The sequence below is a fragment of the Lotus japonicus genome, chromosome 1 (assembly GCF_012489685.1).
Source record: "Lotus japonicus ecotype B-129 chromosome 1, LjGifu_v1.2".
Lineage (NCBI taxonomy): Eukaryota > Viridiplantae > Streptophyta > Magnoliopsida > Fabales > Fabaceae > Lotus > Lotus japonicus.
This window is the reverse complement of record NC_080041.1, coordinates 51,969,635-51,981,241: the sequence shown is the minus strand read 5'-3', so window position 1 is coordinate 51,981,241 and position 11,607 is coordinate 51,969,635. Positions and strand designations below refer to the sequence as shown.

The following is an 11,607-nucleotide window of genomic DNA, read 5'->3' as shown; positions in this document are numbered from 1 at the left end:
TTTTGATGTAGAATGTGATAGAGTGGCCTTAATGGAGCTTTTGTCTGGATATGTTCGTCCCAAACAATCAAAATCATCAATGTGGCCCAACTGAAGTTTAAACTCAAGATGAAATTCCACCTGTGAATGAGAGACAAGTGTGTAGAGCTCCATAAAAATTTACTACAAATTGAGAAGTAGAAAGATAGAAATTGAGATTTGGAAACGGATATAGTGGCCTAAATGGAAAAATTGATTGGATATGTTCTTCCCAAATAGTCAAAATCATCTTTGTCGCCCAAACGAAGTTTGTACTCAAGATATTCCTGAAATGACTAAGAGACGAGTGTGTAGTGCTCAATGAAAAGTTACTACAAATGGAGAAGTGGAAAGAAAGAAGCTGATATTTAGAAATAGATACAGTGGCATAAATGGAACATTTGAATGGATATGTTTTTCCCAAACAGTCAAAATCATCTCTGTGGTGAAAACAAAATTTGTACTTAAGATATTCCCCAAATAACTGAGCGACGAGTGTGTATAGCTCAATAAAAACTTACTGCAAATGGAGAAGTGGAGAGAAAAGAGTAGACATGTAGGAAAGGATAAAGAGGCGTAAGTGGAACTTTTGATTGGATATGTTCCTCGTAAACAATCAAAATCATCTCGGTGGACCAATTGAAATTTAAACTCAAGAAAATCCTCAAAGGACTAAGAAACGAGTGTGTATAGCTCAATAAAAACGTAATGCAAATGGAGAAGTGGAGAGAAAAGAGTAGACATGTGGAAAAAATAAAGAGGCCTAAATGAACCTTTTGATTGGATATGTTTCTCGTAAACAATCAAAATCAATTCAGTGGACCAATTGACGTTTAAACTCAAGAAAATCATCAAATGACTAAGAGACAAGTGTCTCAATAAAAACTTCATACGAATGGAGTAGTGGACAGAAAGAAGTTTTTATGTAGAATGTGATAAAGTGACCTTAATGGAGCTTCTGTCTGAATATATTCGTCCAAAACAATAAAAATCATCTCTGTGGTCCCACTAAAGTTTACACTCATGATGAAATTCCACCACGGAATGAAAGACAAGTGTGTAGAGCTCAATAAAAACTTGCTAGAAATGGAGAAGTGGACAGATAGAAGCTGAAATTTAGAGACAGATATGTAGCCTAAATTGAACATTTGAATGGATATGTTCTTCCCAAACAGTCAAAATTATCTCTGTTGCCCTAACGAAGTTTGTACTCAAGATATTCCAGGAATGACTTAGAGACGAGTGTGTAGTGCTCAATGAAAAGTTACTACAAATGGAGAAGTGGAGAGAAAAGAGTAGACATCTAGAAAAAGGATAAAGAGGCGTAAATGAAACTTTTCATTGTATATGGTCCTCGTAAACGATTAAAATCATCTTGGTGGACCAATTGACGTTGAAACTCAAGATATTCCTCTAATGATTGAGAGACGAGTGTGTAGAGCACAATAAAAACTAACTATAAATGGAGAAGTGGATAGAAAGAAGTATTGATGTAGAATGTGATAAAGTGGCCTTAATGGAGCTTTTGTCTGGATATGTTCGTCTCAAACAATCAAAATCATCAATGTTGTAAGACCCTAGACTTACCTATGTAATGCTTAAGTGATAGATTGAATTAAATGAGACTTTTGGCTAAGTTTGAGTTTTGACAGATTACGCTTGTCAACTTGTGTTAATTTTTAGAGGGGTCTTAACGACCTCATTTTGGAAACCTTCCTTCATGAGAGTTGTAGCCCTTTAAGTGTAGAAAATTCCCGAAGTCGAATCAGGTCATTCCGACCGTTGTAACTTGAGATATTCGAATTTTACCGAGTGTGGTTCTGGCAGTAAAGTGCCAGCGAATTAATTTGTGCATTTTTATTTTAATTCCGAATTTGGTCAGGTTATTTAATTAAAAAGAGTAGGTTTTTAATTAAATAAGACCTGGTTAGGGTTTTTAAATAATTGGGTCAAAGGTGATGAGATTTGGGCTTGAAAAGGGAAAACCAAACCCTAGCCCACTTGTGGTTTGCATGGGATTAAGGGGAAAACCCTATTTTCTTTCCCTCATTCAGAACAGAAACTGCACCCCATCTCTTCACGTGAAAAACCAGAGAGAGAACAGTGAGAGAACTCGAGAGAGCAAGGGGGAGGTCGCCGCTCAAGCCGCCACCACCGCCGGGACGCCGTCGTACACGCGAGAGAGAGCTTTGCGAGAGGGAGAGAGAAATCGCGAGGGAGAAGGAAGGTGAAGGGGACTTGGACAGCAAGAGATTGTTCTTCCAAACTTCATTCTCTTCTCTTTTCAGATCAAGAATCAAGGTAAGGGCTGGTCCTAGGACTTGGGTAGTTTGTTAGGGACTTGTTGCTATGTTTGGTTGTGAAGAATCTTGATTGTAGAGGGTTTGCATGAGGGTTTGGGTTGAAGGTTTGCTTGCTGTACTATTATGATATGAGACCTATGTGATTTGATATTTATTGCTGGAACATAGCTTAAAGCCTTGGGCTGAAATGATTTATAGCTTAAACAAGAGGTGAGAGTTTCGCTGCCAGTTTCCTGTACTGGACAGCGGACTTCAGAGCCCCTTTTTACATGTTTATGGTCGTCAAATGAAAAAGTGATTGAAATGAAAGTTGTAGATTTTCGAAATCGCTTTCCGGATGTATAAAAATCATAATTTTTGGTTTAGTAATGTGATCAGGAGGTCGTTTTTAGTAACTGTTACACCTGCTGTCTTTCCTGTTCCGGACAGTAAGCCTTAAGGCCTAATATCACCTAATTATGGGACTCAAATGAACGAGTGTTTAACTAGAGAGTTGTAGATATTTAAAATAGCTTTCCAGAAAGGTATCATACATGATTTTTGGTTGAAAGATACATTATGTGGATCTGTTTTTGTGAAAGTTGATTCTGCTGTCAATATGTTGAGTTGCGAAAATGTTTTGAAGTTTTGTTTAGGAACATGTGTTTAGGAGATACTGTGAGTTATATGCTGTTAAGCCTTGGTACTTGCCTTGTGGTGCTGTTGTGACATAATATGCATGTTTTTATGTATATGTCTATTCTTAAATGATTTCACATTGTTTAATTGGTTATTTGTACAAAAGGGTCGCTCACCTAGCCGTAATCCCCTTTTGTCCACTATGAATGTTGTGTTGCTATCTTTAGTTTTGTGATGAGAATAAAAGACTCTAGGAAGACTTGACTTAGAGCCTCAATATAAGAGAAAGAGAAATAACTCGCTTGCAAGTAAAAAGTGAAAATGTGATTAATGGAACATAGGTCTAGGTGAGACTATGTACCATGAGAACGATGGTGTCGTTAGAGACAAACAGGTACTTGCACGCGAGGGTGTTTGTGGGTTGTACGGTGTGTCCCCACGTGATATGGTTGACTGCGGTCACCTTGTGATTTTGTGGGTTGTACGGTGTGTCCCCACGTGATTTGGTTGACTGCGGTCACCTTGTGATCTTGTGGGTGTACGGTGTGTCCCCCACATGATCGAGGGTTGTACGGTGTGTCCCCTCCGAGAATTGTTCATCTGCGGATGATCGTAATTACGGCCAATGGTGTTGAGGTGGTTGTGTGAATGGTGAGGTCGCTAGCCTAACTGAACTTAGGTGACTGACTGAGATATAACTTAAAGATTATGCTTATTGTAAGACCCTAACCTTGCTTATGTATTGCTTAAGTGATTTATTGAATAAAAGTGAAATTTCTAGTGAAGTTTGATTTAATTGCTAATCTGTCCGTGACCTTGTGTGAATTTTTGAGAGGTCTTAAAGACCTAATCTTGAAAAGCTTCCTTCATGAGAGTTGTAGCTCTCTGAGTTAGCTAAATTCTCTCGTTGGTTTCAGGTCATTCCGACCTCTGTAGCCCGAGATAGTCATGTTTTAGTGACGGAAGGTCAGGCTGTATTGTACTAGCAATTTTGCTAGAAGAAAGTCTCTTAATTCCGAATTTATTTCTTTAATATCAAGGGAAGGAGTTTGCCTTGATTTATTTTATCCTCTTAATCAGTAGTTAGGAGAGTAATTAGTTGGACTTGGGCCAAGTTATGAGGGGAGAAGAGAAAAGAAAAACCTAGCCCATGATGTATGTAGCCGAATTCCATGAGGAAGGAAGGAAGGGAGACCTTTGGTTGACTTGTAATGCTAGAATCAAGGGGCTGATGCGGGTTATGTTCCCTTGATTAATAAAAATCTGTTTTCATGGAGAGGATTAAGAGCTAATAATGAGCATTGAAAGCTTTGTCTCCATTTGAATTTGAAGTTTTTGTGAATGCTTTGAGGGAGGGTGTTGGGCCACGAATTGGAGGGCAAATTGGGAGGTTTGCTGCAGCTTTGAGAAACCTAATAAGGCTAAGTTAGAAACCTAACCACATACTCTCATTTTCCCACACAAATTCAGAAGAGAAAAGAAAAGAAAACAAGAGAGATAGAGTGAGAGAGGGTGGCGGCTAGAGAGAAAGAAAGAAGAAGAAGAAGAGGAAAAGCAAGAGAAACCAAGAGAAGATCAAGAGAGAAAGAAGGAGAGCAAGCAAGGACTGTGAGGAGCAGCAAGGAGAGGGCTTCTTCATTCATCCTTTTCATCATCTCCCTCATTCCAATCAGCCAAGGTAAGGGTAGAGTCTAGGTTTCTTGATGAAAATTTCATGAAAGCATGATTAAAGGTTGAATCTTTATGAAGATGAATGATGTATGAGAATGCATGAGGGGTTTAGGGCTTGATTATCTGCCATATGCTCGTGATGCCTACTGTTTAAGATGATGAGATGATGGATGCTATGCCTCTTTGCAAATCACTATTATAGATGTCACTCTTGCTATGATTTTTGCTTAGAGCTGATTCATGATGATTCATATGCCTAAGATTGATTAAATTCTTAATGATTATGATGAGATGTTGCTACTGGAATTTAGAGGAGGAATATGTGTTGTATGTTTGCTGGAACATGGCCTAGAAACCTTGGACTCAAATGGTCAGAAATTAATTTGAAGGTAAAAGTATCACTGCCAGTTTTCTGTACTGGTGATAAGTGCCATTTTTACGTATATTTGAATTCATTTTAGGCACTTATCTTAAGTGATTCATGAGAAATCCTTATTAGTTCTCCTCATCTTGATTGGAATTTGTTATTTGATTGAGAATTAAGCTCAAATGTGTTTTATGATTGATTATATTCTCAAATTTTGATGTAGGGTCTAAGTTCTCAAGGAAAAATGTATATTTTCATGAGACTTGAAGAATTTTTGGATCATCAAGGTGCCCAGCGCTTGTCAGTGGCCGCCCAGCGCCTATGGCGGTTCCAGAAACCCAACCTTGAAGTAATTGGGCGCCCAGCGCCCATAAAGGGGCGCCCAGCACTCTGCACAGATGCAGAAATCATTATAAAAGGATTTTTCTTCAGTTTCAAAAGGGAACTCAATTTTGGAGACTTAGAACAGAACCCAAACAGAGAGAACTTGAAGGAGATCATCAAGGAAGGTCTAGGAGGCTAGAGAGAAGGCTTTGGAGCCGGGTTCATCGCCGGGGAACCGTCACGGATTCGGTTTTTCATCGTTCTTCTTCTCTTTTATGATTGTAAAGCTATCCATGGAAATGGATAGCTAATTTCTCATTTATTGGGATTAGAACTAGTTGTTTTGATGCTCATGTAATCTATTTGATTTCCTTTCATGCAAATTTGATGTTTCTATGTTAAAGAATCAATGGTTTTCTCTTTTGGTCCATGCTATATCTTAGGTTGATCCCCTTGGGTATTTTGATTGATTCAAACTTGTGTAGGGAACTCACACGTTCTTGAGTCTGAACTAGAGTTAATCATATGTATCTTTGCCATGATTCAATGATTTTACCTTGTGCTTTATGCTTGTTTTGGATTGATCACCTAGAACATGAATTTAGGTTTAATAGGATGGTGGGAACTAGCTATTTAAACCTGAAATAGGTAAAATCATCTAATGATTCTAAGGTCTAGGGATAGGGTTAGATCATTAGTCCATTCAAACATCCATGCTTAATGCTACTCACTATTGTTAATCGATCAAGGGATTGAGGGTTAATATAGCTGAGTTGATAATCTTCTACTCCGGGGGACTGGGTAGTAAGATAAGAAATGGTGGGAGGAATCAATTTCATAGAACTATATTTGTATGTGAATCAATAGAATACATAGAGGTCAGACAACGAAACTCTAATCTCATCAAAACTATCTACCTTGGTGAATCCAACTCTTTTATCTTCTTTATTTATGTTTTTATGTTTTTAAACAAACACCTAATATATTTGTAAACCATCATTTAAGTTTGTTAGCTATTGAACGACATAAGTATTACACCTCCTTGTGGATACGACAAAACCCTTTACTATACTACAATTGAGTCTTGAGAGATTCAAACGTAGAGTGGTAAAAATCTTTCAACAACTGGACAGCGAGCTTCAGAGCCTAATATCACCTAATTCTGGGTCTCAGATGAAAAAGTGATAAACTAGAAAGTTGTAGATTTTCAAAATAGCTTTCCAGGCATGTATAGTATGTCAATTTCGGCTGAGGAATGAATTCTGGAGACCAGTTTTAATGCACACTGTTCCTGCTGTCTAAATGCTAGGGTTCGAGTAGAAGAGGAACTTGGACAGCAAGGAGCAGATTATCCAAGCTTCATTCTTCCATTCTTTTCAGATCAAGAAATCAAGGTAAGGGCTGATCTCTAGGACATGGGTAGAGTTTAGGGATTTCTATGTGAAAAGCTATGATTTCATGTGTACAAAAATGCGGTTTTGGTGGATTTTTCTTTAGCTTTTTGATGTATTGATTGTTACTGATTGCTACTGGAATTTTTACCATATTTGTGAAGCTTGTGTGATTCCATGATCAGTAGGTTAATGTTTTGCAAATGACCCTAGGTCTTGTGTATGGAAACCATGAGTTTATGCCAAATTTGCCTAGATTTTCACATGATTTTAACATGTAATTGTGACATGATCAATTCTGGATTTTTGGAGAGTATATGCTTATGGTTGTTGGCTGGAGATTGACTTGTGAAGTTGAGATGGAAGGAAGGAAGAGTTTTAGAAAATCTTGGACCCTTTAGGGTTCGGCTAAGCCACTTTTGTGGTTGTTGACAAGTTTTCTTCCTTCCGATTCATGCACAAGTTTATGTGATGGCTTGATTGATGAAGTTGCCATGATTTAAGTGTTGATGTGCATGAGAATATGACTATGTGCTTGATATTGCTTATTTGATGCCTGATTTGAATATTGCCAAAAGGTCGCTCATCCAGCTGTAATTCCTTTTGGTGTTGTGGTTATTATTGTGATTATGTTGTATAAGTCTTGTGAAGATGTTAAGACTCTAGGTTGACTAATAGAGCTCTAACAAATAGAAATGAGAACTTAATCGCTTGCAAGTAAAATGTGATGTAATTGGAACATAGGTCTAGTGAGGACTATGGACCATGAGAACGATGGTACCGTTAGAGACAAACGGTTACTTGCACGCGAGGGTGTTTTGTGGGTTGTACGGTGTGTCCCCACGTGATTTGGTTGACTGCGGTCACCTTGTGATTCTGTGGACGGACGGTGTGTCCGGCGAACGGTGTGTCCCCCACATGAATGAGGGTTGTACGGTGTGTCCCCTCTGAGAATTGTTCATCTGCGGATGATCGTGATTATGGCCATTGGTGTTGAGGTGGTTGTGTGAATGGTGAGGTCGTTAGCCTAACTGAACTTAGGTGACTGACTTTGATACAACGTAAAGATTATGCTTATTATACCTTGTTATTTATGAGAATACATGAACATGTGAATGTTTCTATGAGAACATGTGATCTGACCCTGTTATTTGTTTATGTGTTTATTTGGGGGGGGGGGGGGGGGTAGATGGTGACCACCACGATATTGGGGACTATCGTGAGATGGGAGATCGTTCTGAGTAGGCCAGCGGAAGACCGACTCTGGGAGACCGACGGTTCCGGAGTCCGGAGAGTCTACGTCGGCGATGCGGAGCTCTTAGGGAGGAACAGATCTGGGACGGTTGTGGAGAGGCAGATCCTTAGGGGGATGGGACTGTTGTGCTGCCACATCCTCCCGCTAGGTTTCATCAGACTACAGTGGACGAGGAGGAAGAGGATCCTTCGGAGGACACTACAGTGGAGTCACGGTTGGTCGAGGAGGAGGAGGCAGTGGAGTCTTCACCACCAGAGGCCAAGTCGAGAGTCTGTGCGCAGCGTGTACCTGGGCGTCCAAAGTGCTTTAGAGTGGGACCTCGAAAGAGCGTGATAAAGCTGGAGCAGTCTAAGAAGAGTGCGCATGGAGCGGGAGCTGACGTTCCGGAGCGGGATCAGGATTAGAGTGTTCCTTTCTGTGGGGCTGGGAATTCGTGTCGAACTATTATTTATCATTTTTACTTTCGGGTTTTCTTTTGATGTACTTTGATGTAGGGCTTCAGCCCAAGGTTTAATTTATGTACTTTGGAGTTACAGTTTCTTTATTTATGAGTATTTCTTATTTATTCCGCAAATTTATTTCGTAAAGTTTCAAGAGTCGCAATTAATGAACCTTTGTCATTAATTCAAGATTAATAATTGAACGACGAAAATTCTTTACGAAAATGGTGATGTTTGGTTTACTGTGTGACACTCGAGAAATCGGGGCGTTACACTTATTATACCTTGTTATTTGCGAGAGTAGATGTATATGTGAATATTTTTATGAGAATATGAGACCTGACCCTTGCGCTACTTGTTTATGTGTTATCTGTGGGGGGGGTACATGGTCGTGAAGATAACGGCGACGACCCATTCTTGGGAGCTGATACTCCGTGACCAGCCACTACCGGATGACGACTATACTCCTGATGAAGAGGAAGAAGATAAAGAGGAAGGGGCCAAGGATATGGTTGGGTTGAGAGACATCCATTCTTCCTTTTGGGTTGAGAGTACCGAATTTTGGAAGCATTGAACCATTACTTTATTTTAGTTGAGATATTTTAACTTGATGTAATTTACTTTGAAGTTTTCTTTCGGATATTTATTTCATACTCTTTTCAATGATTAATAAAGTTTGAGGTTTACGTTGATGATTATTTCCGCAAGTTCGAAATGGTTAAGTTTCAAGAATTTTGTAAAATTGAACTTTTGTCACTAATTGAAGATTAATTAATTAAACGACGAAAATTCACGACGTTTTAAATACTGTGTGACACTCGAGAAATCGGGGCGTTACAAATGTAGCCCAACTAAAGTTTAAACTCTAGATGAAATTCCACCTGTGAATGAGAGACAAGTGTGTAGAGCTCCATAAAAACATACTACAAATGGAGAAGTGGAAAGATAGAAATTGAGATTGAGAAACAAATACAGTGGCCTATATGGAAAAATTGATTGGATATGTTCTTCCCAAATAGTCAAAATCATCTCTGTCGCCCAAACGAAGTATGTACTCAAGATATTCCCGAAATGACTAAGAGACGAGTGTGTAGTGCTCAATGAAAAGTTAATACAAACGGAGAAGTGGAAAGATAGAAGCTGAGATTTAGAAATAGATACAATGGCATAAATGGAACATTTGAATGGATATGTTCTTCCCGAACAGTCAAAATCATCTCTGTTGCCCTAACGAAGTTTATACTCAAGATATTCCCGGAATGACTGAGAGACGAGTGTGTGGTGCTCAATGAAAAGTTACTACAAATGGAGAAGTGGAGAGAAAAGAGTAGACATCTAGAAAAGGATAAAGAGTCTTAAATTGAACTTTTGATTGGATATGTTCCTCGTAAACTATCAAAATCATCTCGGTGGACCAATTGAAGTTTAAACTCTAGAAATTCCTCCGATGTAAGACCCAAATTTTAATTTCTTTAATCACGACAATGCATATTATTTATTAATTAATTGTGATTGAAATAATATTCGCGCCACGACGGCAGGAAATACCTTAAGGAATATTTTCCTTATTATTTAATGGCCTGTTTACATTTTAGTATTTTTATATTATTTTCCTGACTCAAATATAATCGTGATTCGTGAAAATTAATCAAGTAATAATTAATTTCAATATTTCAATCATATAGAGGTTTATTTAAATACAAGAATAAAATTATAATTATTTTTATGTGTTTTTCATTTTAATCTTAGAAATTTCTACTATTTAATTATCTCTTTCTTTTATAGAGATGACCTGCTCTAACAAGTTACCTTTTTAGAATTAATTATGCTATCCTATCACAAAAGAATCCTCAACCACTCAATTAATTCATTCTCATCTTCCCACACCATCCACTCTCTTCCCAACCATTCATTCAAAATTCAAATTTCCACTAACACTTTCTCTCTCTTCGTGGTTCCCACCAACAATCAGATATTATTTTCTTTTCTTTCTCTCCCTTCATTCACTCCCTCAACCGCTCACTCTCTCTCACCCTTCTCACTCACGTTTCTTTACTCTTCTCCCACAACACGTTCTTCTTTTTCAGTTCATTTCTCCTGCAACAACACCACCACCATAGTGCCTTCCTGCAACAACACCACCACCACGTGCCAAAACCGCGAGCACCACCACCTCCATGCCTTCTTCACGCAGCAACCACCACTGTCCCTATTCTGTTTTTCCTCTCCATGAGAACCACCACCAAAACCCTAGCCGCCACCTTCAAAGCCCGATCTCCGGCGAACCATTAAGTTTTTGGAGAAACCGACATCACCACTGAACTCTCCTCATCGTCCGAAACAAAACCCCTCCATCGATTCGATGATCGGCCTCCGCGACTCCGGCGACCGCCACCTCCGCTGCCATTGGCGTCCTCTCCGGCGAGTTCCTTTCTGAGAAAGGAGGCCAATTTCTTGAAGCTCTCAACCTCCTCTTCCCGAATCCAAGGCCCAATCATCAGTAATTGGTGATTCTCCTTATCAATTTCAAATTTTCCTTTTCAAAACCCTAGCTTTTCTCTTGTTCATATCCTAAGTTCCATTCTCTGAGTTATGTGCCCTTGTTATTATTCAGCTTCAATGGCTACTGGAGGAAGGGGAGAGCACGACCAGACCAGACCAGAGGAAGAAGTGAAGCTCAGTCCCATGACCATGAGACTTGAGGTAGAAGGAGGAAGAATTGAAAACTGTTTAGAAATTATATGTTAATAGAAAAAAAATATATATAATAATAATAGTAGTATTTTGGGCTTATCCTTGTATTAATTAGTTATGTTGGAAAATGGTATTGTTGGTGAATATTGGTATTGTAATTTTAAAAATAAAACCATATGTTAACGTTGAAGTAAATGTTTTGAAGGTTACACTTATGTTATTTTGGCTGATGAGATCAATGGGGTTATATTGAAAATAAATAATTAAATATTTAAATCCTCTGTGTAATTTTTGCCATGATTCATGGTTATTTACGGTGTGTTTGTTTGGGCTGATTTTAAGTGGAAAGAGAAGGTGGTCATGGATTATAAGAGGAAAACACTGTTCACAAGCTGTTTGGATTGCACAAGAAAGGAAAAGGGAGGGATCAAATTTGTGTGGGTCCCGCAATTCAGTTTTCTCGCCAACCTTGCGAGGAAAACTGACAACTTGCACTAACTTACAACTTTATCCTCATTTCTTTACT

The 11,607-nt window shown here is 38.7% G+C and overlaps 2 long non-coding RNA genes across 2 annotated transcripts; both read left to right on the top strand.

Annotated features, from left to right (window-relative positions):
• Positions 1–2,057: 2,057 nt before the first annotated feature.
• On the top strand, positions 2,058–8,515 carry LOC130711754 (uncharacterized). The gene is made up of 3 exons (XR_009010768.1): positions 2,058–2,319; positions 5,201–6,695; positions 7,882–8,515. It is a non-coding gene; the product is annotated as an uncharacterized LOC130711754 (long non-coding RNA).
• Positions 8,516–10,235: 1,720 nt separating this feature from the next.
• On the top strand, positions 10,236–11,290 carry LOC130711606 (uncharacterized). Its single transcript, XR_009010732.1, has 2 exons — positions 10,236–10,894; positions 11,002–11,290. It is a non-coding gene; the product is annotated as an uncharacterized LOC130711606 (long non-coding RNA).
• Positions 11,291–11,607: the final 317 nt, after the last annotated feature.